Source organism: Rattus norvegicus, chromosome 15 (genome assembly GCF_021556685.1).
Source record: "Rattus norvegicus strain SHRSP/BbbUtx chromosome 15, alternate assembly SHRSP_T2T, whole genome shotgun sequence".
In the NCBI taxonomy this organism is placed as follows: Eukaryota; Metazoa; Chordata; class Mammalia; order Rodentia; family Muridae; genus Rattus; species Rattus norvegicus.
In genome coordinates, this window is record NC_141548.1 from 46235650 (window position 1) to 46263464 (window position 27815).

At 40.4% G+C, this 27815-nt stretch overlaps 2 long non-coding RNA genes across 6 annotated transcripts in view; one reads left to right on the top strand and one right to left on the bottom strand.

Annotated features, from left to right (window-relative positions):
• LOC148001014 (uncharacterized) overlaps positions 1-27815 on the top strand; it is a 77951-nt gene that overhangs the window by 41184 nt on the left and 8952 nt on the right. The gene's annotated exons all lie outside the window — the stretch shown is intronic.
• Positions 1-27815, bottom strand: part of LOC120097024 (uncharacterized) — a 93750-nt gene that overhangs the window by 7355 nt on the left and 58580 nt on the right. For 2 of the 5 annotated variants that reach the window (NR_190644.1, NR_190645.1), the window contains one exon: positions 10422-10477. This is a non-coding gene — a long non-coding RNA (uncharacterized LOC120097024). Of the gene's footprint in view, positions 1-8192; positions 8384-10421; positions 10478-11147; positions 11510-12361; positions 12647-27815 lie in introns of those variants that run through there. The other 3 variants (NR_190646.1, NR_190648.1, NR_190647.1) reach the window with 3 other exon arrangements.

The window sequence follows — 27815 nt, forward strand, 5'->3', positions numbered from 1 at the left end:
TTGCCTAATGAAGTCATTTTTTTAACAGCTGAGTAGTACTCCACTGTGTAAATGTACCACATTTTCTGTATCCACTCCTGACATCTGGGTTCTTTCCAGCTTCTGGTTATTATAAATAAGGCTGCTATGAACATAGTAGAGCCTGTGTCCTTGTTATATTTTGAAGCATCTTTTGGGTAGATGCCCTGGAGTGGTATAGCTGAGTCCTCAGATGGTACTATGTTCAATTTTATGAGGAACACCAGACTGATTTTCAGAGTGGTTGTACCTGCTTGTAATCCCCCCAGCAATGAATAGAGGAGTGTTCCTCTTTCTCCACATCCTTACCAGCATCTGCTGTCACCTGAGTTTTTGATCTTAGTCATTCTGACTGGTGTGAGGTGGAATCTCAGGGTCATTTTGAGTTGCATTTCCCTGATGACTGAAGATGTTAAACATTTCTTTAGGTGCTTCTCAGACATTTGAGATTCCTCAGTTGAGAATTCTCTGTTTAGCTCTGTACCCCATTTTTAAATAGGGTTATTTGGTTCTATGGAGGCTAACTTCTTGAGTTCTTTGTATATTAGATATTAGCCCTCTATCAGATGTAGGGTTGGTAAAGCTCTTTTTCCAATCCATGAGTTGCCGTTTTGTCCTAATGACAGTGTCCTTTGCCTTACAGAAACTTTTCAGTTTTGTGGGGTTCCATTTGTCAATTTTTGATCTTTCCCACTTTCTTGTCTATTAGAATCAGCATATTTGGTTTTATGTGGAGGTCCTTGATCCACTTGGACTTGAGCTTTGTACATTCTTCTACATCTTGACTGCCAGTTGAACCAACATTATTTGTTGAAAATGCTGTCTTTTTTCCACTGGATGGTTTTGGCTTCTTTGTCTAAGAACAAGTGACCATAGGTGTGTGGCTCCATTTCAGGGTCTTCAATTCTATTCCACCAATCTATCTGCTTGTCTTTGTAGCAATACAAATACATTTTTGTTTTTGTTTTTAATCACTATTGCTCTGTAGTATAGCTTGAGGTCCGGGATAGTGATTCAACTAGAAGTTCTTTTATTGTTGAGAATGATTTTCGCTATCCTAGGTTTTTTGTTATTCCAGATAAATTTCTATCTCTCTGAAAATTGTGTTGGAGTTTTGATGGGGATTGCATTGAATGTGTAGATTGCTTTTGGCAAGTTGGTCATTTTTACTATGTTAATCCTACTGATTCATGAGCATGGGAGATCTCTCCATCTTCTGAGGTCTTCTTCGATTTCTTTCTTCAGAGACTTGAAGTTCTGATCATACAGATCCTTCACTTGCTTGGTTAGAGTCACACCAAGATATTTTATATTATTTGTGACTCTTGTAAAGGGTGTTATTTCCCTAATCTCTTTCTCAGTCTGTTTATTCTTTGAGTAGAGTAAGGCTACTGATTTGTTTGAGTATATCCAGCTATGTTGCTAAGGTTGTTTATCAATTGCTGTAGGAGTTCTCTTTTGGATTTTTTTGGGGGGTCACTTATGTATACTATCATATTATCTGCAAATAGTGATATCTTGACTTTCTTTTTTCCAATTTGTATCCCTTTGATCTTCCTTTGTTGCCTAATTGCTCTGGCTAGAATTTTGAGTACTATTTTTACTTACACACACACACACACACACACACACACACACACACACACACTGCACACATGAATACACACTTTTATTCTGTAGCGCCAAACATTTTGAGGGAAAACAGCTTAAATGTTTCTTGGCTTTGAAAATGTAAAGCAAAGAATTTCCTGGGATAAGAACTCTTCATAGAGTTTTTCTTGCTATGATCAGTTACATGGTGGGGGATGCTAATGGGTCTCAGGATATTTTAAAGCCAATTACTGAGAGGACTTGCTGCATGAGGATAGAGTGTAGGTGAAGCATGATCACAGTGACCATAGGGAAAGGAGACATACAGAGCCTATTAGAAAGGTCAACATTAAACTCAGCAAGCAGATGTAGAAATAGAAGTAAATTGTAGGTAATATCCTTAATGCTAATAAACTCAGAGAGGTTAATCATTAAGGAAGTGTAAACTTTTAGGCTGTGATTTTCAGTTACTATGGTTTATTTGGAAAGGTAGTCTTTTTTATAGTCTGTCATGCCTATAATTTTACTGTCTTTAATTATTCTGAAACACTTTGAAGGGAAGCGAACTATTATTTGACTTTAATATGTTAAAGATGGGCATAATCAAACCTAATAATAAGAGGTAGATTGTTATGAACCACATCAGTTCAAATGACTTTATACTTTTACCATAAGAAAACAAATTGGAATGGATTGGTCCCTTGCTTTGAGGATCTAAAAATGAAGAAATTCCAAACACAATGGTCTTTAGATATGGACCATGGACAGCAGAAGGAACAGTGAAGTAAATGTCATTCACCCCAGGCTTCTCTTCTGGCGCCTACATTGTGGCTCAGGGAATGAAGCTCCATTATTCTAACCATCCTCACAGAGCACCAAAGACAAACTTTAAAGTCCAGAGAAGATAAAACATTTGGAATTCCTGGGGAAAGCAGCCAAGGTGTGGAGAGAAACATAGAAAAAAAAAGCACTCTAGAAGAGCAGATGAGGGTCTTCCCCCATCTTTGGTTAAAGAGTCTGCATATGTGTAAGGTGTCACACTAAGACATTCTAGGTAACTCAGTCTTGTGCTCTCACTGCTGTGGGGGCACTGAAGCTCTTCTAGGTAGTGAGATGTCCTCATTTAATGCCCTGGAGCCACAGAAGAGTGTTGTGTGAAGATGAGGATAACCCATCATTGGAAAGACTCTACTCCAGATCCTTCCTAATGTTTATCCACTTGAAATGATGACCATAACCCATAAAGATCACCTCATGGAATGGTGCAGCTCTCCTTGGGGAGTTTAATGCAATCAATTGCTTAATAACATTTAGCAAAAATTTCTAGCCACAATCAATACACTGAATGTTGGTGTTGTCTCAAGTTTACATGTTGAAAGCCTAACCTAAATACCTGACGCAATGTGTTGTGAGATGAGACCTTAGGGATGTAATTATATCATGAAGATGGAATCCTTATGAACAGGATTAGTGTTTTTATAAAGATAATCTTCATTCATGGTAACATTTAAATAGTGATGACACAGTGAGGAGATGGCTGTCTATCAATCAGGAAGCATGTACTCACCAGGTGCTGCCTATGACAATAGCTTGACCTTGGGCTTCATCAGAACATAGGTTGCACTATTATTATTGTTGTTATCATCATCATCATCATCATCATCATCATCATCATCATCATCATCATCATCATCTTTACCTCCAGATCACAGTTTCCTCTCCCTCCACTCCTCCCAGCCCCTTGCTCTCCCCTCTTCTTCCTTAGCATGCACTTAATCAGGCTATTTCTCCTTGTAGCTCTCTCTGGGACAGAGAGTTAATAAGCAGTCTGTGCTATGGTTTGGCAGCTCTCATTGCTGTATGGAAATTGGCTCTTCCTTGCTTTGTGTCACTTACTTTATCCTGAAATCACATGATGTAAAATTTTTGGTACCAATAGGAAGTTATGAAAGTCAGGACTTTTATTTTCTCTGATAATTTGGCCTGAGACTCCTCAGGGACTCCACAGGGAGACTGGCATAGGGCTGCTTTCTGAAGAGCTTCTCCTACACCCCTCAGCTCTCTCATGGTTCTCTAACTCTGTCCCTATAGTTCTTATTCTCATCCTTAATGAAGCTCCTCCCCAGGCTTCAAAGGGAAGCCTATCCCCCCTTAGGACCCCATTATGTTTAGGTCTCTCCATTTTGTACTGTAACTGCCATATGCTTCCCCTCTCACCTCATTAAAAGGGAATTACGAGTCAGCTTCCTCTGTGGACTGAGTGCAGTGGCTTGTTCACTCATCTTTATAGACACCTTTTCTGTCTCTAGTGCTGTGTATTAAGTATTTGTTATTTACATTCTTATGAATATATCCTTTTCTTATATTCATATAAATGCAGCGTATGATACCTCCTCTAGCCCAAACAGAATATGGTATTATATGAAGAAAAGGTTACTATGACACATAACAAAGTAAATCATAAATATAAACAGACTTATGCATGATATATGGTAGAATTAGGTAGAAAAGGACAAAAAGCAGCTACAGTTATATGCTCTATATGATCAACTATCTGAGGAAAACAAAGGGTGTGGCAGTTAGGCGAGGTAAGTTGATGGCATAAAAATGGAATAGAAATAGAGCTGACAGCATTTTTAACATATTAACTTACTTGATAAGTTTTATAAGATTTATTGAGGCTTAGAAATGATTTTGATAATGTGACACATTAATTTAAAAGGGAAGAGGGAAGACAAATAACACTAAAGATGTTTAATAAAGACTTAAGGAATTGTATTATTTTATATTTACCTATAATTATAATATCTATCTATCTATCTATCTATCTATCTATCTATCTATCTATCTATCTATGTAATCTTAAATGAGACATGATGTCCCTAAGTGTGCACTAGTACACTTATATATTTATAGTTACTAACAGCTGTCTGACTGAAATTAAGGCTTTCTCTAAGGAAGGAACTCAGACCTGTTACTGGAAACCTAATTAACTACTTGGGTCTGACTAGTAATAATCTCAGAAAAGAATCTGCAGTCACCACTTTACCAAATCAAGATAATTCGTAACTGCACCTTAAAACTTATCCTTGTGTGCATAGGTAAGCATAGGACCAAGGTACCTAGTGAGAGAGTGCAACCTTTCCAGAAACAGTGAAACACAGTGGGCCTCACCCCATGCTTAGATGGAGGATAATGTGACATCAGACTTGCAAATAAACATTAACATAGAAATGCAATTCTGGAAGAAGTTGGATAAAGATGCATTTGGATGGAGCAAGAGTCCTTGCGTAGAATGTATAAGAGTCCTTATGCATAACCTCCAAGCCATGAAGAAAAGGTTTGTTGTCAAACTTATTCTCTTGTGGAGATAGAAAGTGAAAAGGGAAACCACACACCTGAGAGCTGACTTTCCTACAAACATTTGATAAAAGGTGTGTGACAGAACCTGTAAGGAATCCTTAATTTATGAAAATAAGACCATATGCTCAATAAAAGTGGGGCAAAGGTTTACAGAATCTATATAAGAAGACACACTAATAGGTAATAAACACATAATTAATGCCAGACATAGTGACATAAACTGTAATCCCAACACTTGGGAGGGTAAGGTTTGCCATGTGTGCGCCGAGCCTGGGTTTTACACACACACACACACACACACACACACACACACACACACACACCATACACATTTGCATATGCACTCACAAAAACACACATACTCATATATGTACATACAGACATATACACATATACATATACACACATACACCTATGCACACTCTTAGTCTGTTGAGTATATGACCCTGAGTTACAACTTTCTCAAGTATTGCTTAGGTCTTCAGCTTTTCTCTTTAGGTGACAGGCAAACTCCTGAGACAGTGGACATTGACTGCATATTCTCCCTTGTAGGTATGGTATTCTGTGAAGTAGGTCTTCCTTATGGGGAATTATTTGGTATATTTTAAGAGTTACTCTTTTCTTCTAAGGAGACAAGAACAGATTATTTCCTTGGGACCTGTTATAAGTTTCTGATAGGGTTTTGGGGGGTAAAATCCAATGAAATTTTGAAGCTATCCCTTCCCCTGGAGTTTCTGACTCCCTTGCTAGCTCACAGTCAGCTTCTCGCAAGCTGTCCACATGACAGCTGGTGTTTCTCAGATGACAGCTCCAATAGCTTCCTCTTAGGCTCATATGGTCTCTGCTGCAGCTTCTTTATACATTTTTCTCTTCTGACTGACTTCAGAGTAGTAGTTTGTCTTTTATATCAAGACTTTCAGGAGTCTAATGACAGCTTGCTCAGGTTCTTGTAAGGACATGAATGCTGATGCCCAGGCCTTCTGCAGGAAATTTCCTGTGTTCTTTCTATATCTCTCCTAGTCCAAAATCTACAGAATGCTGTTATCATTACTTAAGAAAATATTTCCTTTTAAGTAAATGGACACAATCTATTTAAAACAAATTTTCAATCAAATTTTCAATTTTGAAACACAAAACGTTTTCAAAAATTGAAATTTCAATAAATTTTTAACTATAGAAATGCATTAATAAGAAGTCATTGACTCAAACTATGGGCTTTAAATTACTTAATTAAAAAACTTGAATTTCATTTTTATTTATGCATATGGGTGCTTTGCTGCACATGTGGGCATGCTTGTATGCCTGGTGCCCAGAAAAGCACATGATTGAGTCCCATAGGAATGGAGTAATGGACAGTTGTAAGCCATCATGTGGGTTCTGAGAATCAAAGCCTGGGTCTCTGGGAAGGCAGTATGTACTCTTCACCACTGAGCCCTTTCTAAAGCCCCACAAACAATGGGTTCTCAAAACAGAGTAATAACATACAGCTTGTGAAAATGTATGATGGGAAGATCAATTGTGTAGAAACTAATAAGTGAAAAACCAAGGTTTTGATCATATTTATGGGTATATATGAGCAAGTGAACATCTATGTGATTGTGACTGAGTAAACTTTGAAAATAATAAACAATAAATATTTGTGAGCAAAGACCTGGAGAATTAAGAATTCACAGGTGCGTGGAGACATATTGTTCATGCTATGTGCTTCCAGTTTAATTGATTTTAGCACGCAATATGGAATAATAAAGCTATTAACTACAAAACAAACCTTATGTACAATTATCCCCCAAATGATTTCAGACAGTGTGTTTATTTGGTTGTTGGAACTTGGCTCACTAGCCACGTCTGGTTTTCGACAAGCTACTAAAGCCTTTTTAGAAAAGACAGAGCATTAGAAAAACCATCAGAGAACACAAGTAGCATTTCCAAATAAAAGCACAGAAAAGGAACAGTGAGGCACCAGACACAGATATTGAAGATTTTACAGCTTTATGTTTCTCTGTAGTAGCTAAAAAGAAAAATGCTTGCCAGTGACAAAAAACAACAACAACAACAAAAGAAACAAAACAACAACAACAAAAAAAACCACTATTGATTCTAGCAGCTGCAGAGAAAAATCTATCTTGTAGAAATTGGTGTTAAACAGAAAAGATAATTAATTAGGAGAGTGTGTCTTCCTGTGGGATGTTTGATTCTTTTTTAGCCCGTGGCATGTTATGAGTTTATTCTCATTTCTTGGATTTAATTGAAATGTATGCCGTTCAGTTTCCAAAATGCTTCTGGAACTTTCTCTTTCACTGATTTATCTAATTGCTCTTACATTTGCTGTAAACAATATCAAAGACAAAGGACAAACATAATAAATACCCCAAACCATACATTTAGCGTCATAAAAACTGAAACATTTTCAGCCAGTGGAATACAAATATGTCCAAACACTGTCCCTTTCTCCAAAACAGAAAACTTGATGAAGAGTCAACAAGCCCACATATAAACTAGAACTTATTGCTACATTGATAGGATTTGGAGAAAAGTATAAATTCCAGAGACCTCAGAGATAAATAAACTCTATGTCCCCCACTCCTACCCCAAATCATGGCACCTTCAAACTTGTGATTAAAAGGAGAAAAGGAGACTTGTAGAGAGATTCTGTTAAGTGGAGTGGAACTGAGCTATAACAATAAAAACAACTTTGTTTTGATACAAAAACAGAAATGCTGACCAATGAAATCAAGTTGCAGACCCAGACATACATCCACACACCTATGAACACATGAATTTTTGATAAAGAATCGAGAAACACACACTGGAAAAAAAAGACAGCATCTTCAACAAATGGTGCTGGTCAAACTGGATGACTGCTTGTAAAAGAATCCAAAAGGATTCACACTTAGCATACTGCCCAAAACTCAACAAGAGAAGGATCAAAGACCTTAACAGAAATGAGAACCTGAACCTGGTAGAAGAGAAAGTGGGGAATAGTTGTAAGCTCACTGGCACAGGAAATGACTTTCTGAACAGAACATTGTTAGCACAGCCACGGAGATCAACAATTAATAAATGGGACCTCATGAAACTGAGAAGCTTCTGTACTGCAAAGGACACCATCAATCAGCACAGCAGCCTACAGGATGGGAAAAGTGATAGAGGGCTAATATTCAAACCATGTAAAGAACTCAAAAACTAGATATTAAGAAAACATATAAGCCAACTTACAAATGCAAGTTTATGACTATTATTTATTCAAATATGCTCATGTTGTTTCTTTTCAGTCTCGCTTTGCTTCTGACTCTCCTGTTAAGTGCAGGTCAAAGGCTTTATGGAGCTCCACGATATCTTCTTAATGCTTTCTTCATTATGTTTTCATTCCATTGATTGGGCAACTCTTCAACTGTACCTGTCTTTCTTCTTCCTGCCCAAGGATGAAGTTTCATCTAATTCATACCATTAAATCGCACACTTTCTTTATTTAATTTATATATCTTTATTGATATTTTTGATGTTATCACTATCCTTTCCTGAACTTTTTCATACATAGTTTTCCTTAGCTGTTTGAATACATTTAAAATAAATTATTTAGGGGTGTGTGTGTGTGTGTGAGTGTGTGTGTGTGTGTGTGTGTGCATGCATGTGCACATGTTAAACTCAATGTATAGTGTCTATGGAATATTCTATTCATGCTTATTTCTCTCTGTGTAAGTCAGTCTTTTGGTTTCTTTGAATTTCTTAATACAGCCATTCATATGAATGTATATTACATATAATACACACACACATACACACATGCACATGCACATGCGGGCACACACACACACGCACGCACGCACGCACGCACACACACACACACGTGCGCCCGCACTGGAATTGATAACCCTTGACATTGAGAAACATTTAAAGGATGAACACATGGAATTCGTTCTTGACTTAAGAACGATTGACTGGGGAGTGGTGGGTATGATTCAGGGAGAAGGCTGACACTTAGTTAAACCCTGCAACTTTAGCCTGGCTCAATCATAGCCAAGATCTTTGATCTCTATTAGGGCTTTAGACTGTTGTGGCCCAGTGCCCTTTGCTAGTACACAGGCGAGTGTTTGCAACTTAGAGTTTTATTAGAAATCTAACTCAGCAGAATGACACTCAAGAAAAAAATAACTCTTATCCTCCATTTACTCAAGATGGCTTCTGTCAGATTGTTGGAAGGCTATATTTTGGACAATTTATTAAATTGCCTTAATGTAATTGTGTTTAGTATCTCATCTTCAGAATTTAAAATATTAAATATGGGCTCAAGTCCCAGCTCTATCCTTTTTGGGAGAGCTTCTTAGCCACATTTAACCTCCATTGTTTTCAAATTGAAAACATGGGACAATAGCTCCTTTATGGAGTTTCATAGAGCTCTCACGATCCAGTCCATGGAGAGAAAACAGAAATCTACAGTTCCTAAAAATATCCCGTAGCTTAAAATTTGTAGGTTATAAACAAAGCACCACATAAAATTCATTTTGGTGTATTTGTAGTAAAAATCTGTCCTGAGTTCTGTGTCAAGGTGACTGACAATTTTCAAGGTCTCTTATAAAATATTCCATCTCTGTTTTACAACCAGGTTCAAAAGGGCTCTGCTTCTCCTAGAATGTGTTTTTGCTGCCTTTTCCCCTCTCGTTACTCTCCAGTAATGAGAGTGTACTAATTTTTCGCAGTTCTCCTTCTGCCCGAGCTGCAGAGAAAAAACAGGGAATATTTGTCCTTTATAACAAGTCTACCAGCTGGTCTAACTTGTTTATCTATTTCCTCCCATTTCTTATGCTTATGATTCTTAAGCATTTATCTGACAACTGTAGTATAAATGTCTGCTTTTAAGTCACATTAAACTCTTTTGGGACAGCTGAGCTATTTAAAGTTGAGTCAGAATGTCTCGGAGACTCTCAAGGTCCTCCTTTCCTCAGCTGAAGGTTGAAGGTCATACAAAGGCGCTGAAAGTCACGTGGTAAACCAAGCACAGTACAAGGGTAAGCTCAGGGTGTGGGGACCTGGTGCAAACTAGAAAGTAGCGAATCCTGGAAAACACCTCAGGCTTAGATGTTTGGGATGAAAAGACGGGGGTGGGGGTGGGGGTGGAGGGGTGGGGGTTGTCCCTATTTTAAAAAGAGAGTGGTGTAGCTGTCTCTGGTCACCACTTTTAAGTAAGAATGAAATGTTGCTGCTTTTGAAACTTAAGGGAAGAAGCTCAGGATAAAAGGAGTTGTTTTACTACACATGGTGTTTACTCTGCTAAAAGGATTATAGATAATAAATACAGAGAGGAAGCCTCTGTCATAGAGTAAATACTGTGCCAGAGAAAGTCCTAGAGGAAATTGCTTGTTGAGAGTGGCCCTGGGAAGTTTGCCCTCTTCCCAGAAATCTGGTTTTCCCAGCTTTCGTGTATTGCCAGTGGTGATCAGAACATTACTCACAGACATCATTCTGAAGCAGCTCTGTGGCAAAGGGCGTTGTCCGCTACAGCCTGCTTCTGCAAATAAACAGAGGAAACCATTCAGAACAGCAGTCCACACAACCAAAAAGCACCTTTGCCAGGAGGGTGGTGGCACCACAGTGGAGTTCCCTGGCAGGGTTGCATCCCCTTAAGAGCTGACAGAAAACTCATCTTGTGTTCATGAGAGAAGCAGGGACCGAGCAAATGTACTCATTAAGGTACCTCCGAGGTGTAGGACCAGCTGGTTGAGGATGGGGTGTGTGGTATGATCACAGAGACTGCTCCTCCAAATACAGATGGGGAAACTTTCTGAAGCAGATTAGTCCTTTCAAAGCCACTTTTTATTTATTCGCTGCTCATCCACTTACTCATTCTTACCGGGGCTTGGTGATTGTCAGCTCCCAACTGATTCTAGTGCAAAGTGAAAGGATGCTCTACCATTTAGGAGTTCAGTTAGTGACATGACTGTGACTATCTATAACCACAATAAAAGGAAATGGATTGAGACGCAGGACACAGAGTGTCTGACTATTGGGCTGGGGGGGCAGGTCAGGAGTAGGTGTGGGGGTGGGAGTGTGGATAGTTGCCTGCTATCCCCATCTCAGTGCCGAAGATGATTCCAGGTCTTTTGGTTTCTTAACCAGTGACAGGGTTCTTCAGTTTGCCACAGTCCTAAACCATACTGGGGCATCAGCTCTTTCCATACCTGCCTATCTGTATGGAACTTTAAGTTCAGAAGTGGTACCAGGCTCTGGAACTGGGCTGCCTGTCCTTATTTATTTTTCTAATCCCATGAGTCCGTGATGATCCTGGAATGCTTTCCTGAGGCAGTACACGTAATTGCAGATAAGACACTAGGACACTGGGATAGAAAGAACACCTCACCCCCATCCCTAGCACTTTGCTGCCTGGCCTCTAAATGACCTGCAGGTGGTAAGCAGATGAGATCCACACATCCCAGAGGACCCAGGTAAGAGCCACCTCAGCAGTTCATCAATGGAACAAGCTGAGCAGGAGGCATCTGGGGCTGGGAGGGCAAGCAGTAACCTCAGCCTAGAGGATAATGATTCAGAGAAGAAAGTTGTCACCTGATTCCAAAGCTAAGGTCACAAAGCAGGTGGGAGTACAGGACTGGAATTTACTGTACTACAAGAGGTCAGAGCTGAGGCTCTTGGAACAATATGGTAGGGAAACAGCTTAGAGAACACCATAGTCCGTGGATCTGGATTTGGAGGTCCTGGATTTGGAGGTCCTGTAGCTGCACGAGAGACACACAGAAGAGCTTTAGAAAGAACTGGTAGCCACAGTGGTAAGCACTGTGGACAACTTAAATTTGCAAGTGAATGAAAAGTCCCGGTATTGATGACTCCTACATGCTCCCTCAACTCCCCAGACCACCCCAAAAACCCCAAAATCAAAAACATCCTAATGTGTAGCAAAGACCAAAGCCTGAATGATCGCAGTGCTTCAAGCACAGAATAACAGAATAACTAGGTAGAGCAGCTAGGCAGGGAATGATGCTTTGCTTTTTGTCAAACATCTCACACAAATCATTTAGTTTATGTGGGAGCCGTATTGGATTTGGGCCTGGTTGCTTTGTCACTGTGTGGCCTTAGTCTTAGATTGTAGGATCAAAAGCCCCTCCCTGTAATTTATGGCACAAGAAGTTTACATTCACAGAATGTTGTCAACCTGAACAAGACCCTTCTGGGTCTCCAACAAGGTTTGACCCCTGCTGAGCCCTGCCCTTGCATGTGGAAGCCTTTTGTCCCCAACTGGGAACAGTCTGGCCAGGTACTTCTCACCTGAGTCAGAATTAGGCTGGCCTTCCTGGTTATTTCCCTAATTTATTCAGGCCACATAGTCGGTCCTCTGTTATCTAAGTCTCAGCCAGGGTTCCCCACTGTGCTTGACAGATACCTGCTAAGTGGTGTTCTTTGGATATATAGTTTGGTCAATAAAGAAACCAGAGGCTCTCTTCCTCTTCTGGCTTGACACGAATAACCTGTGTGTGTGTGCTTCTTTCATCCCGCAGGCTTTCGCCCGATTCTCGGTACCTTGTCGGTGCTGGCACCGACAAGTTTATCCTTATAGTGTCCAAGAGGAAGATAAAGGGAGGGTTGTCCCTGTTTTATGTACAAGGAGTGACTAGACTGCCCAGAGTCAGTACAAGATTTCCCACATCCCAAGTAACTAAGAGACCAGATAAAAATTCTGGCTCCTTCTCTTTTGTTACCAAACAGCTCAGAACTCGGAGTTGCCTGAGGTCTGGTCACTGTGACTTCTGTTGCTACTATTTCTTTCTTTCTTTCTTTCTTTCTTTCTTTCTTTCTTTCTTTCTTTCTTTCTTTCTTTCTTTCTTTCTTTTTTTTATTAACTTGAGTATTTCTTATTTACATTTCGAGTGTTATTTCCTTTCCCGGTTTCCAGGCAAACATCCCCCTAATCCCTCCCCCTCCTCTTTTTTATTGGTGTTCCCCTCCCCACCCTCCCCCCATTGCCGTCCTCCCTGCAACAATCTAGTTCACTGGAGGTTCAGTCTTAGCAGGACCAAGGGCTTCCCCTTCCACTGGTGATCTTACTAGAATATTCATTGCTATCTATGAGGTCAGAGTCCAGGGTCAGTCCATGTATAGTCTTTAGGTAGTGGCTTAGTCCCTGGAAGCTCTAGTTGCTTGGCATTGTTGTTCATAAGGGGTCTCGAGCTCCTTCGAGCTCTTCCAGTTCTTTCTCTGATTCCTTCAACAGGGGTCCTGTTCTCAGTTCAGTGGTTTGCTGCTGGCATTCGCCTCTGTATTTGCTGTATTCTGGCTGTGTCTCTCAGGAGCGATCTACATCCGGCTCCTGTCCGCCTGCACTTCTTTGCTTCATCCATCTTGTCTAATTGGATGGCTGTATATGTATGGGCCACATGTGGGGCAGGCTCTGAATGGGTGTTCCTTCTGTGTCTGTTTTAATCTTTGCCTCTCTATTCCCTGTCAAGGGTATTCTTGTTCCCCTTTTAAAGAAGGAGTGAAACATTCACATTTTGATCATCCGTCTTGAGTTTCATTTGTTCTAGGCATCTAGGGTTGCTACTATTTCTTGTCCTACTCTTTAAAACAATAGAATCTTCTTGGGGACAGGGAACTTCCTGTATCCATTGTGACATGGTGAGTGATGGGTTATATCTTGAGGTAATAGGACATCTGAAAGGATTTGTTTTACTTGTTTTTGACTGAAAGGTATTAGCTAGCCAGCCACCTGACCTTGCCTATCAAGTTGAACTCCCACCATGAATCTGCATGTAATTTGCAGTTAGTATATAACCCAGTTCACATGTGCACTGGGTATTTGTAGTACTACATCATAAGAGTCTTGAGTAGAATGGCCTCTTGGGTCTCATTTCAGCAGCTCAATGACATCATCAAGCACCCAGATATTTCTCACCTCTCCACTTTGTGATCTTTCATGTGTCTCGGCTGGCTTGACTTCTTTTAATGAGGCATTATGGAAACATATTAAATAACAATATTTATTGTCATTCAAATACTCCTTCGGTCAGACTTGGATCACAGTCACACCTCAGAAGTTCAACACACTGTGGTTTGCCTCCTTGGTGTAGATAGCTCCAAATTAAGGCAGGAACTGGGGTGCAATCATTTTCCTGAGGAGTCTCTCTTTCAACAAACATAGGATTCTATGATGGTATGCAAGCCGAAATGAGAAGCTCTTGGTTAGAAGCCGGCTATATTTGATAAGATAGGCACTTGGGTTGGATTTAGAAGTGAAATTACTGTACTTTTCTTCACTAGTTTTGGTTTTGGTGCTCTCCAGGGTGAGATAGTGACCAGTGTATCTCCATGATGGGACAGCTGGTATTACTATGAGGTATATGAGCAGCCCTGGAAACCTCTGGTTCAGTACAATGATCTGCTGACCAGGCCGTGCATGTCAACCCTTCACTCTCCTTGAATCTTCTCTACCTTGCCTGGTGTGTGAGGAATGACATGAATCAGAGCTGCCTATGCAACTCAGTCTCTACAATAGTTTTGTGACCTACTGGGACATAACTATAGTGAAGTGATGATTTACTTCACCCTCCATTACATATGGCTAGTACCAAGACTAGCCAAAGAAGGAGCATTCCTAGAACTCCATGTAACTTTATAGTCCTCACTGTAGTATCACTATGCCTATGAGCATCCTCCAGGCTCTTCCCAAGAAAGTGGGACTTAGTGGACTACTCTCACTATGACACATTCTACAGATCTTATTCAACTGTTACACTCATTTATTTGCTAAAACTGAGCCTCTCAGTTCTAAGAGACCTAGGGTAGGTTTGTAAGGTAGATTGAGAGGCAGAAATCACAGACATTTTCTTTATTCCTATTAGATTCCTTAGCCTTTCCTTTCATTTGTTTTTCCTTATTCCCCCCAGTTTCTTCCTCTAGCTCACTTCTTCAGAGCCTGACCAGGTTAAAGATCTTACATTCACACCCAAGCAGAAATGCAAGCAAGTTCATGCTTTGTTGGTGCTCACAGAGATTAGAAACCCTCATTCAGTGTTTGGAAGATTGCCATGTAACTTCCTTTGAGATGAGATTGGAAGCTACAATGTACAAAGGCACCATTTCAAACCCAGTTCTACCCTTAGTACCAGGTCAGAGTCTTCCCTCAGGAGAAGGGTCTGATGTGGAGATATGGATGGTGGTAGAAAGTTTGCATGCTGAAGGGAACCTACGATTCAGGAAGAGGAGAAATGGAATAAGATATTTACTTTCTAAAGGCAAACCAAACCCAGATAAATATAAATTCTAGGTGGTGGGCACAATAGAGTTAGAACATAGTCAGGGGACAAATGAGGCAGAAATAAGTACCTCCACACACAGATTACAGTCTAGGAGCAGAGGAAATAAAGGAAATAACTGTATTTCAGGTTCTATTTTCCTCTTTTGGGTTTGTATGGTAGTAGTTGTGCTTAGCAAACAAGAATTGGACATAGGGACTCTGCTTAGTTATTCCTACTTGTTATTTGTTTGAAAACTTCTGGATTGTTCTTTTTAAAGCAAGCAATAATCTTCTGTCTAAATAATGGACATATGCCAAGTCTTAAGACCTAGAAAACAGTGAAGAAAACTACAGATGGTGGTAGTCACTGAGTTTGGGTCACTTTCTGTTCATGGCAGGAGAGGTTGATTTGAGAAGGTAATTAAAACTCTTTTAGATTTATATGTTTTATATTATGCATGTGAGTGTTTTGCCTACATGTATCTATGTGCACCATGTGCATGCCTGGCACCTACAGAGTTCAGGAGAGTGTATCAGATGGTCTGGAACTGGAGTTGTGGCTGGTTGTAAGCCATTATGTGGGTGTTGGGAACCAAAGCCAGGTCCCCTGAAAGAGCAGCAAATACTCTAAACCACTGAACCACTCCCCAGGCCCTAGGAGGCAATTTAATATTCATGCTTTATACATGAGTCAGATAAGCATTGGAAGTAAAACCTTTGCCTGAGGTGCATAACAAGTAGACTGGCACCACAGAAAAGTTCATAATTTGGAGTTATCCCCTCTCCTCAACCTATCATACTTTTAGAATCACTTTGAGGATGGAAACCAGAAAATCCTCGAGCCCTTTCAGTCTACCAAATCAATATCTCCAAGAGATAACCCTAGGAATGCATGCTTTAAGAATAGATCTTTGGTATTTCCTAGGGACTAGTCATGTATGAAATGCTGAGTTGTGAATTGCATTTCAGCTAAGGTCTATCTTGCAGCCCTGGCCAATATGGTAGCTTTATATTTTGCTCTGGCTAGGACTTTCTGGACAGAATCTTCAAGCCTGGAACAATGGCAGCAGACACAGGCAGGGGCCCCTTTGTTCCTGTATCCAGCCTGCCCTACATTCTCCCCAAGGCCTGCAGCACTCTGCAGGACTCTGATGTCCTGGAATGTTAGTTCTTGACTTTGGCATACTCTGCCTTGGCCTGGCTCACTGCTGACGACCTGTCTGGATCTGGTTCCTGTCTGGATTATGTTTCTGCATTGCTAAGAGGTGTTGAAGCTAGCCATTCCCTGCTCATTTCATATTTTCTCTCCTTTCTTGATGGTAGGTAAGAATTGTTAGGGTTCTTGACTCCCTTTGACTTTTGCATGTACTTTCCTTTTCAGAAAAATAAATGTGGACATTCCTAAAGAATGAGGGAAAATTTAGTATGATGCTTTTTATTTTCTACTTTTACTATGTATATGGTGTAGGGATTGAAGGGGTTACGTGGGCATGTGTAGTACCCTTTGAATCAAGAAGAGGATGAAGTGTCACTTAGATGGCCTTCACTTGCCCACTGTAGCTGTTTGTATTTTTGAACTATGAATCAGAACAAACTGTTCTCCATTGAGTTCTTTTTGTCATGGTATTTTAAGACAGCAACAGGAAAATAAATTAAGACATCTAGTCAACCAACAGTGCCTTCTCAAGGCACTATTCTGCAGATCTACGAAAGCTATTAATGTTATTGTTTCTCACAAGCATGTCTATCCTGAACCTTAAAGAAATGTGAACTTGCTTAAAACACTTTGGTGTTAATGAGTCAAAGTACCTTCTCAACAAAAATTCCATTGGCATTGTTTGCATGTTATGTTTTAGGTCCCCTGAGTCGATGATATCCCACACTGTAGCATTGGGGTAAGAGATGACAGTGTAATGTTGACATCAATGAAAGGACCCCATAGCCTTTCCCCATCACCCCTCTCCCAATCTTCTTTTAAAAGGTCTTAATATTTGAAATGTCACTATTCAAAATTGATGGCCCTGTGGAATTCAGAGTGCTGTGCTACCTTCAACAGATAGCTGCAAATATTCTCCTAAGCTGTTCAGTCACTGACAGGACTTTATTAAATCATAGTGCATTACTAGCTAAATACTAGGGCCAGGGAATAGATGTTTCTAGAATTGGAGAATATTATCTTAATATATCAGGACTGAAGACAAGGGGTGGCCCATGAGACCCAGACCCTAATTCTGAACAAAATTTTCCAGATACCTTAGTTTCTCTCTGAGGAAAATTGCCTTGGAACTAGAGCAATTATATCTAATACCTGAACACTTAGCAAAGGTCATATGAGCAATTTCATCTCTCATGCATTTGCTCCATAGAACATTCTTTGTATGTAGCTGACATTGCTTGGTTTAATAACACTCTGTTCACCTCGCCTTCCATTAGCAGATTAATATGAAAGCAATCTTTAAAGGATACTGCAGATCTTTAATTACTACATCAATGTTAAAATTTATATTGATGCAGCTAGAATATATTAAATGTTAATGGAGATCCCTAGGAACATTTGGCAGAGCTTTGAGATATTAGCATAAATTAATCTCTCCTTAACAAATGGCTTACTTTTGGAGCTGAGGAAATGGGTAAGCGACTCCCTCTAGAGTGGCTTTGCTGCTCTTGTGCAGCATCTGCTAGGGATAGGCTTTGGGATGGGAAAAGAAAAGAAAAGAGAAGAGAAAAAGTGAAGGAAAAAGGTGCCCAAGATTTAATCCACAGCCTCCTTGCACTTACTAATTATCAACAGAGGCGTTTAATTACAAAGAAGAACATGATGTCCTCACCTTCCTTCTCTGAATGGGGCTGTCTGGTTAGCCTGCACTGCAGACTCTAAGGGAAAAGAAGACAGGGTGGATGCATGGCTATCCCCTTCTACAGCTCGTTTGCAGAGTAGAGCAACATGAGCTACTTCTGAAGGTACTAACTTAGGTTTTGCTCCATCTTTGTTACTGGGTTGCATTAAGGCAACCTGTCATTTTGTTATCTTAAAACATGGACAGATCTTTCTAGAGAGACTGTGAATAGGCACGCAGAGGCCTGGATCCAGACTTCCTGGTTCACATGTGAGACATATATCCCGCCTCAGATTTGTGATGCTGAGCACAACATTTGACCCCTGTCATGGCTGACTTTCCTCATCTGTACAGTCAGAGGGATAATCATGGTATTTCAGCTGTAATTACTGCCTGCAGGCCCCAGCAGAAAGTAACCCTGGACTGCTTTCTGTGCTCTGGGCACTCCTATATCCTTAACCCTACAGATCCATAAATGGTCCTGTATTTCTCTGAAACTTGGAACCTAGAGTCAGCGTTGGCAAGGTGCATGCAGACTACATCTTTCTAGCCATTCTCTTGGCGAGTACTGCTCAGTTCTAGAACACTGCTTCTGCTTCTCAGTTGTGTTCTTACAACCCAGAGTCACCATTAAGTTTGACGGATCATATTGCCACTGACTTCGGTGCTGACACTGTTTCAGAGTCCAGGGAGGAGCTAGGAAGCAGAATGGGTTAGGTAGCAGAGGACGGCAGCCAGTCAACTTATTGAAGTACATATGGGGCATAATGATGAATAAGAAAATCTCATCCCTCAGAAGTACTGATCATCTGTTTCCTTACTCTACCTTGGGTCAGGTCCACTACGGTAGAGGCATAAGTTAGTGTAATATATATGTAAGAGTTACACAAAAAAATCTTTGCACAATAATTCACAGTACTAAGTAATTCATATTTATTTAAAATTTGCACACATGTCGGAGAAGATATATATATATATTTGAAACATGATTCTGATTCTTTAAAGTGATAACTACATGAAACATTAGCCCTTTTTCTTAAAATGACACTAGATGAAGCATGATTCTGATTTAACTTTTATGATTTTGTAAGACTCAAGTAAATCTTTAAGTGAAATTATAAGACTATTTTATTTAAATAACATTTATTTCTAATGTATATATTAATTACTATATGCATCTTATGACTTAAATTCTGAATCATTTTCAAAGCCAAATTCAGAAAATTGGAAATAACTTAAAATTCTTATTTCCATATGTATTCTATTTTCCTCTCTTTGGTCAAAATACTCATATTTTATATAATTTGAATAAAAGACTTTATGACAGAATCATTAGGTTGTTTTTAATGAGTGCATAAGGGATTGCTGGGTTGCTTGACAATTTATTATCTTGATGCTCAGACAGATCAAAGTGAAAGTGGACTTTAGAAAACCAAAGTATAATAAAAATCAGTAACTATAAATAGATTTCTGATGTGTAAATCACTTACACTGATAATCATAATTAATATACCATTAAAAACCCACCATTCCTGAGATTATTCAACATATACAGCTATAACAATATTAAAATGTCCATGTTTTCTTATCTGAATTATATTTATGTACTAATATTTATTTGTGCAGTTTTCCAAAGCACAAGATACAAAAGATAATTGCTGGGTTTTAAGAGATCACATTTTATTTATTTTATGTTTAAAATTTTATTCAATATTTTTACACTCCAGATTTTATCCCCTTCCCAGTCTACCCTTTGAGAGTTCCACATCCCATACCTCCTCCAGACCCCTCCTACCCCTGTCTCCACCAGGATGTCCAAACCCCCACATCTCACCCCACCAGACCTCCCCACTCCCTGGGTCTTCCAGTCTTTTGAGGGTTAGGTGCATCTTCTCTGACTGAACCCAGTCCAGGCAGTCCTCTGCTGTTGGGGACCTCAAATCAGCTGGTGTATGCTGCTTGGTTGGTAGTCCAGTGTCTGAGAGAATCCTGTGGTTCAGATGAATTGAGACTGCTGGTCCTCCTACAGGGTTGCCTTCCTCCTCAGCTTCCTCCAGCCTTTCTCTATTTCAACCACAGGGTTCAGCAGCTTCTGTCCATTGGTTGGGTGTAAAGATTTGCATTGAACTCTTTCAGTTGCTTGTTGGGTCTTTCAAAGGGCAGTCATGGTACGTCTCCTTGTGTGTGCACTCCATAGCCTCAGTAATAATGTCAGGCCTTGGGGCCTCCCCTTGAGCTGGATCCCACTTTGGGCCTGTTGCTGGACCTCCTTTTCCTCAGGCTTTTCTCCATTTTTGTCCCTGCAGTTCTTTCAGACAGGAAGAATTATGGATCAGAGTTTTTGATTGTGGGATGGCAATGATGCCCTGTCTTTCTGCTGGAGGTGGGCTCTACAAGTTCCCTCTCTCCACAGTAGGGCATTTTATCTAAAGCCATTCCCTTTGAGTCCTGAAAGTCTCTCACCTCCCAGGTCTCTGGTACATTTTGGAGGGTCCCCCCACCTCCTGCCTCCTGAGGTTGCCTGTTTCCATTCTTTTTGTTGGCCCTCAGGCTTCAGTCCTTTAACCCCCCACCTAATACCTGATAATGTTCCCCTCTTCCCTTCCCTGTCCTCTTTCCCACCTAGGTTCCTCCCTCCCTCTTCCTCCTGTGATTGCTTTCTTTTCCCTACCAAGTGGCATCCTCACTTGGGCCCTTTGGCTTGTTAACCTTTTTGAGTTCTGTGGACTGTATCCTGGGTCTTCTGTACTTTTTTTTTTGGCTAATATCTACTTATTAGTGAGAACATACCATGCATGTCCTTTTGAGTCCAGTTACCTCACTCAGGATGATATTTTCTAGTTCCATCCATTTGCATGCAAAACCTAGGATGTCACAACACATATTTTAAAAGGTAACAATAGGCTCAAAGACTTAAAAACTTGTGATGAGCTAATTGTGAGATGCATAATAGTATGCTCGGTTTGTTGATGCCTAGTGTCCAGAATTGTGATGGAAGAGTCCAGTTAACCCTGGAAGGAGGAGCAAGTGACCAAGGAGAAGTGTAACTAGATCAATGAAATAAAGTCAGAAAACAGAGAATGGGGATAAATAAACACATTGACAGCAACAGGCACAAGAGGAGAAAAGTTTGAAGACTGGGGTGGGGACCAAAAGGGAGCAAAGGGGAAAGAGAAAAAAGGACAGAGCAAAGAGATGGGGCATTCAGAGAAGAAACTGGAAAAACAACTATGAGAGGATGAACAGAAAGTCACTGCTATTTATTTATTTATTTACTTATTTATTTATTTAATGAACACAGACATGTCCATCAAGGGGGTATGAGTGGAGGCATGTCATTAGGGCTATCAGAGTGCACACAAACTGGTGTACACTTGCCAATAGTAAGTAGACACAAAGTGGAGAAATCCTTAAGAAAATACGCTGAGATAGCAAAAGGTTTGGGGAAAGGGGAAAACGTTCAAGAAACCAAATCTTAAGTGCAGCTCTTCCTTAATGTCCAACATATTTTCATTGAGTTCATATACCAAGTATAAAATTTGAGAAACTTGAGATCACATATGGAGACCTGGGCTTACGTGGGAAAGGGGTGCTCAAATCACATTGTGCCACTGACTCTGTGAAGACTTCTTGGGATGTCAGTTTCCCATCAAAAGTCTCTGCTGGATATATGCATTTATATATGAACATAAAAGCAGCCGCCAAGCACTTCATTATTCTCAGTACCACTAATGCATGCATTAAGAGAAGCTCTATAGCTTATCAATCTCTTAGAAGCCTGTCAAGGTTGGACAAAAGACAAAAAGACAAAAGATAGGAACTTCTGATTTTAAGATTTGCTGCAATATCCTTGAAATGTGGGAGCTGGACATACAAATTGAAGAAGCAAGGGACAATTGCCATTCTGTAATGATGCTATATCAGGTCTCCATCAATGAGAGACTGAGGCGAGTGGACAGAAAAAGTGAAGACATACAATTAATATTTTCAATTTAAGGAAAACTAGAGAATGGGAGAAGCAGCCTTGCCTAAGCAGGAATGGTTACTGGCAGCCTAGGATAAAGTAGGCACTGATTTAAATTTCAAAATGTCTTCTGTTCTTCTGTCCATGAGGGTGCCAGTTCCCATTTCTGGGATTTTGCTTTTCTTTCTTTCTTTTTTTATTGGATATTTTATTTATTTACATTTGAAATGTTATCTCCTTCCCTGGTTTCCACTCTGGAAACCCCCTATCCCATCCTCCCTCTCCCTGCTTCTCTGAGGTTGCTCCCCCACCCACTCACCCATCCCCACCTCCCACCCATTCCCACCTTCCACCCCGGCATTTTCCTAAAATAGGGTATAGAGACTTCCCAGGACCAATGGCCTCTCCTCCCACTGGTGCCCAACAAGGCCATCCTCTGCTACATATGTGGCTGGAACCATGGGTCCCTCCATGTGTACTCTTTGATTAGTGGTTTAGTCCCTAGGAGCTTTGGGATGTTTGGTTGGTTGATATTGTTGTTCTTTCTATGTGTTTGCCAACCCCTTCAGCTCCTTCAACTCATTCTCTAACTCCTCCATGTCCCCTGTGTTCAATCCAATAGTTGGCTGTGAGCATGCGCCTCTGTATTTGTCAGGCTCTGATAGAGCCTCTCAGGAGAAATCAATCAGGCTCCTGTCAGCATGCACTTCTTGGCATCTGCAATAGTGTTTGGGTTTGGTGTCTGTATATGGGATGGAAAGCAACATTAGTTAGTATATGCCTTCACAGGATATTGGGATGGCAATCACAGATTATACAATGTATGTGAGTATTTGAGTATGTTTCTAGAGTGTGTTTTCTCTTTCCAACTTCTGAGGGCAGAGGTGATGCTGTTTGTTCCTTGACACATCTCAGACTGCACACATGCTCATACATATGCCAAACAAGGTGTGTAAACTATTGCTAAGCATGCTTGGTTGAAGTACAATGAACTCTCTATGATAGATCAAATTGAAAAGCCCAGCCTCGGTGTCCCACACACTATGCTTGGATTTATTCCATGAATTAAAGCACATCACTAGGACATACTATGGAAGTAATAGAATTTAGTCCTACTTTAATAATTCTCAGGTGTATGTGTACCATCTTTAAGAGATTCCATGAGCTCTTAAGTATGAACCTCAGCTGTGGTGGGTCAGAAGCTAGAAGTCAGTACTGAGAATTCTTTGAGCTGTATTAAACTAAAGCAGGAGTGGCTGGGGAGATGGCCCAATGGTTAAAAACACTTTTTGTTCCCGTAGAGGACCCAGGTTCAGTACCCAGAATCCAAATGGCAGCTCACAACCAATTGTAACTCCCCCAGGGACCTGATGTCCTTTCCCAGCATCTACAAAGAAGGACTCCATGTTGGAGGGGCACGGGAAGCAGCATCTTCTATAACAGTAAAAGCTTCATGATCTGTCCATTGATGAGAGTGGGGTGCTGAAATCTCCTACTACTCTTGTGTGAGGTGCAATGTGTGCTTTGAGCTTTAGTAAGGTTTCTTTTATGTATGTAAGTGCCCTTGTATTTGGAGCATAGATATTTAGGATTGAGAGTTCATCTTGTTGGATTTTTCCTTTGATGAATATGAAGTGTCCTTCCTTATCTTTTTTGATGACTTTTAGCTGAAAATCGATTTTATTCAATATTGGAATGGCCACTCCAGCTTGCTTCTTCAGACCATTTGCTTGGAAACTTGTTTTCCAGCCTTTCACTCTGAGGTAGTGTCTGTCTTTGTCTCTGAGGTGTGTTTCCTGTAGGCAACAGAATGCAGGGTCCTCATTGCGCATCCAGTTTATTAATCTATGTCTTTTTATTGGACAGTTGAGACCATAGATGTTGAGAGATATTAAGGAATAGTGATTATTGCTTCCTGTTATATTCATATTTGGATGTGAGATTATGTTTGTGTGCTTTTCTTCCCTTTGTTTTGTTGCTAAGACAATTAGTTTCTTGCTTTTTCTAGGGTGTAGCTTGCCTCCTTATGTTGGGCTTTACCATTTATTATCCTTTGTAGGGCTGGATTTGTAGAAAGATATTGTGTAAATTTGGTTTTGTCATGGAATATCTTGGTTTCTCCATCCATGTTAACTGAGAGTTTTGTAGGATACAGTAACCTGGGCTGGCATTTATGTTCTCTTAGGGTCTGTATGACATCTGTCCAGGATAGTCTCTGGTGAGAAGTCTGGTGTGATTCTGATAGGTCTGCCTTTATATGTTACTTGACCTTTTTCCCTTACTGCTTTTAATAGTCTTTGTTTTGTGCATTTGGTGTTTTGACTATTATGTGACAGGACGATTTTCTTTTCTTGTCCAATCTATTTGGAGTTCTGTATGCTTCTTGTATGTTTATGGTCATCTCTTTCTTTAGGTTAGGGAAGTTTTCTTGCATGATTTTGTTGAAGATATTTACTGGTCCTTTGAGCTGAGAGTCCTCACTCTCTTCTATACCTATTATCCTTAGGTTTGATCTTCTCATTGAGTCCTGGATTTCCTGTATATTTTGGATCAGTAGTTTTTTCCATTTTACATTATCTTTGACCATTGTGTTGATGATTTCTATGGAATCTTCTGCTCCTGAGATTCTCTCTTCTATCTCTTGTATTCTGTTTGTGATGCTTGTATCTATGGCTTCTTGCCTCTTCCTTTGGTTTTCTATATCCAGGGTTGTCTCCCTGTGTCCTTTCTTTATTCCTTCTATTTCCATTTTTAATTCCTTCACCTGTTTGATTGTGTTTTCCTGGAATTCTTTCAGGGAGTTTTGTGATTCCTCTCTATAGGCTTCTACTTGTTTATTTATGTTTTCCTGAGTTTCTCTAAGGGAGTTCTTCATGTCTTTCTTGAAGTCTAGATCTTGCTTTTCTGGTGTGTTTGTATATTCCGTGTTTGCTTTGTTGGGAGAATTGGGCTCCGATGATGCCATGTAGTCTTGGTTTCTGTTGCTTGGGTTCCTGCGCTTGCCTCTCGCCATCAGGTTGTCTCTGTGTTACTTTGTTCTGCTATTTCTGACATTGGCTAGACCATCCTATAGGCCTGTGTGTCAGGAGTGCTGTAGACCTGTTTTCCTGTTTTCTTTCAGCCAGTTATGGGAACAGAGTGTTTTGCTTTTGGGCGTGTAGTCTTTCCTGTCTACTGGTCTTTAGCTGTTCCTGTGGGTCTGTGTCCTGAGTCCACCGGACAGGTCACTTGGAGCAGAAAAGTTGGTATTACCCAACTGGTCCTGCAGCTGAAGTTGCTCCTGGGGGGCTGCTTTTGAGCTCTCCATGAGGGCGGCAACCAGGAGGGCCTGCGCCTCCTTTTCCCGGGGACCCCATACACCGGGGTCCCAAATGGGGTTAGGTGTTTTCCTCTGGAGTCAGAAATGTGGGCAGAGTGTAGTCTCTTCTGGCTTCCCAGGCATGTCTGCCCCTCTGAAGGTTTAGCTCTCCCTCCCATGGCATTTGGGTGCAGAGAACTGTTTACTGGTTCCCTTCAGGTCCGGGCAGTGTCTGGACTGTGAGGGATCTGCTATTCTAGTGCCCCTATCTTCCGGTTCCCAGAGGCCGTATACAGTTTCCTCATCATATCTTCTTTAATCACTTTTCTCCTTTACTGTTCATTTAGTTTTTTCTTTTAAATGTTTATTTTCTAGAATTCCACACATATACAGAATGTATTTTGATTTTTATCTACCTTTCATTCCAGCTCCTCCTGAACTGCAAGACTTCATCCTATCCTGATCCAACTACATCTCGTATATGTGTGTTTATAGGGCCATACCCTGGAGCAGAGCTCACCTCCCTAAAGAACACCAACTCTCTCTGTCCTAGCAGCCTTCAACCAGCTAAACTCCTCAGCAAGGGGTGGTGTTTTTTACACTCCCCCCCATCTAAGATAGGAGTAAGATCAGTTTGATCTTATTCTATTCTGGTACCACAACCTGCTGTGGGTTCCTGACTACAATACCAGAAGGCAGTTTACAGCACTCTTTCTCAGCTTTCTGCTCTTTCATCTTTTTGCCTCCTCTTCTGACATGTTTCCTAAGTCATTGTAATGTATGTATGTATGTATGTATGTATGTATGTATGTATGTATGTATGTATTTTGAGACCAGTGTTCCTTGTTGAACCTGGATCATATTGCTCCTGCTGGACTGGCTGAGTAGTAAGCCTCTGGGGTCCATGTTTCTCTTCTTCCTGAACTGTGTATATAGATATGAGATTCAACTTGGCTTTTATGTGTTCATTCTAGAGACCCAAACTCAGGTTCTTGTGCTTGTGCAGTGAGCACTTTACCCTGGAGACATCTCCTAAGCCCACATATATTTGCATGGAATGGAATGAAATGCATATAATGATTTGACTTTCATCAGTTTTTAAATGGAAACATATAAACTTTCACTTTTCTTATACTTTTTCTAAGCAGTATTGCAATGAATGTTTTTTGGACCATCCTTAGCTACATTTACAACTATGTTAAACGTCATTCATGGAAATGTGATAGTGTAAAAACAGGATGACCATTTAAAAATTTGATGCACATTTTCAAATGGGGCAAAAAAAATCACTTGTTTCCACTGATATTATCTAGGCAGTACACGAGAGTGGCCATTACCTGATTCTTGCTAGTAATAAATGAAAATTCTATAATGTATTTAAAACTAGGACTGTTATAATTCACTTATAGAAGGTTTCCTTATTTCAGTAGTACAGTTGATGTTCATTGGGTAAATTTTATAATTTGTGTATGTTTTTTTCTTTTTTCCCATTTTTATTAAATTGGGTATTCCTTATTTACATTTCAAATGTTATTCCCTTTCCTGGTTTCAGGACAACATCCCCTAGCCTGTCCCCCTCCCCTTCTATATGGGTGTTCCCCTCCCCCCATTACCGTTCTCCCATCAAAAATTCCGTTCACTGGCTTCCCCTTCCATTGGCACTCTTACTAGACTATTCATTACTACCTATGAATGGGAGCTCAGGGTCAGTCCATGTATAGTCTTTGGGTAGTGGCTTAGTCCCTGGAAGCTCTGGTTGCTTGTCATTGTTGTTCATATGAGGTCTCAAGCCCCTTCAGCTCTTTCAGTACTTTCTCTGATTCCTTAAACAGGGGTCCCGTTCTCAGTTCAGTGGTTTGTTGCTGGCATTCACCTATGTATTTGCCATATCGTGGCTGTGTCTCTCAGGAGAGATATACATCCGGTTCCTGTCAGCCTGCACCTCTTTGCTTCATCCATCTTATCTAGTTTGGTGGCTGTATATGTATGGACCACATGTGGGGCAGGCTCTGAATGGGTGTTCCTTCTGCCTCTGTTCTAAACTTTGCCTCCCTATTCCCTGCCAAGGGTATTCTTGTTCCCCTTTTAAAGAAGGAGTGAAGCATTCGCATTTTGGTCATCCTTCTTGAGTTTCACGTGTTCTGTGCAACTAGGGTAATTCAAGTATTTGGGCTAATATTCACTTATCAATGAATGCTTGCCATTTGTGTTTTTCTGTGATTGGGTTACCTCACTCAGGATGATATTTTCCAGTTCCCTCCATTTGCCTATGAATTTCATAAAGTCATTGTTTTTGATAGCTTAGTAATATTCCATTGTGTAGATGTACCACATTTTTTGTATACATTCCTCTGTTGAAGGGCATCTGGGTTCTTTCCAGCTTCTGGCTATTATAAATAAGGCTGCTATGAACAGAGTGGAGCACATGTCTTTGTTATATGTTGGGGCGTCTTTAGGGTATATGCCCAAGAGAGGTATAGCTGTGTCCTCAGGTAGTTCAATGTC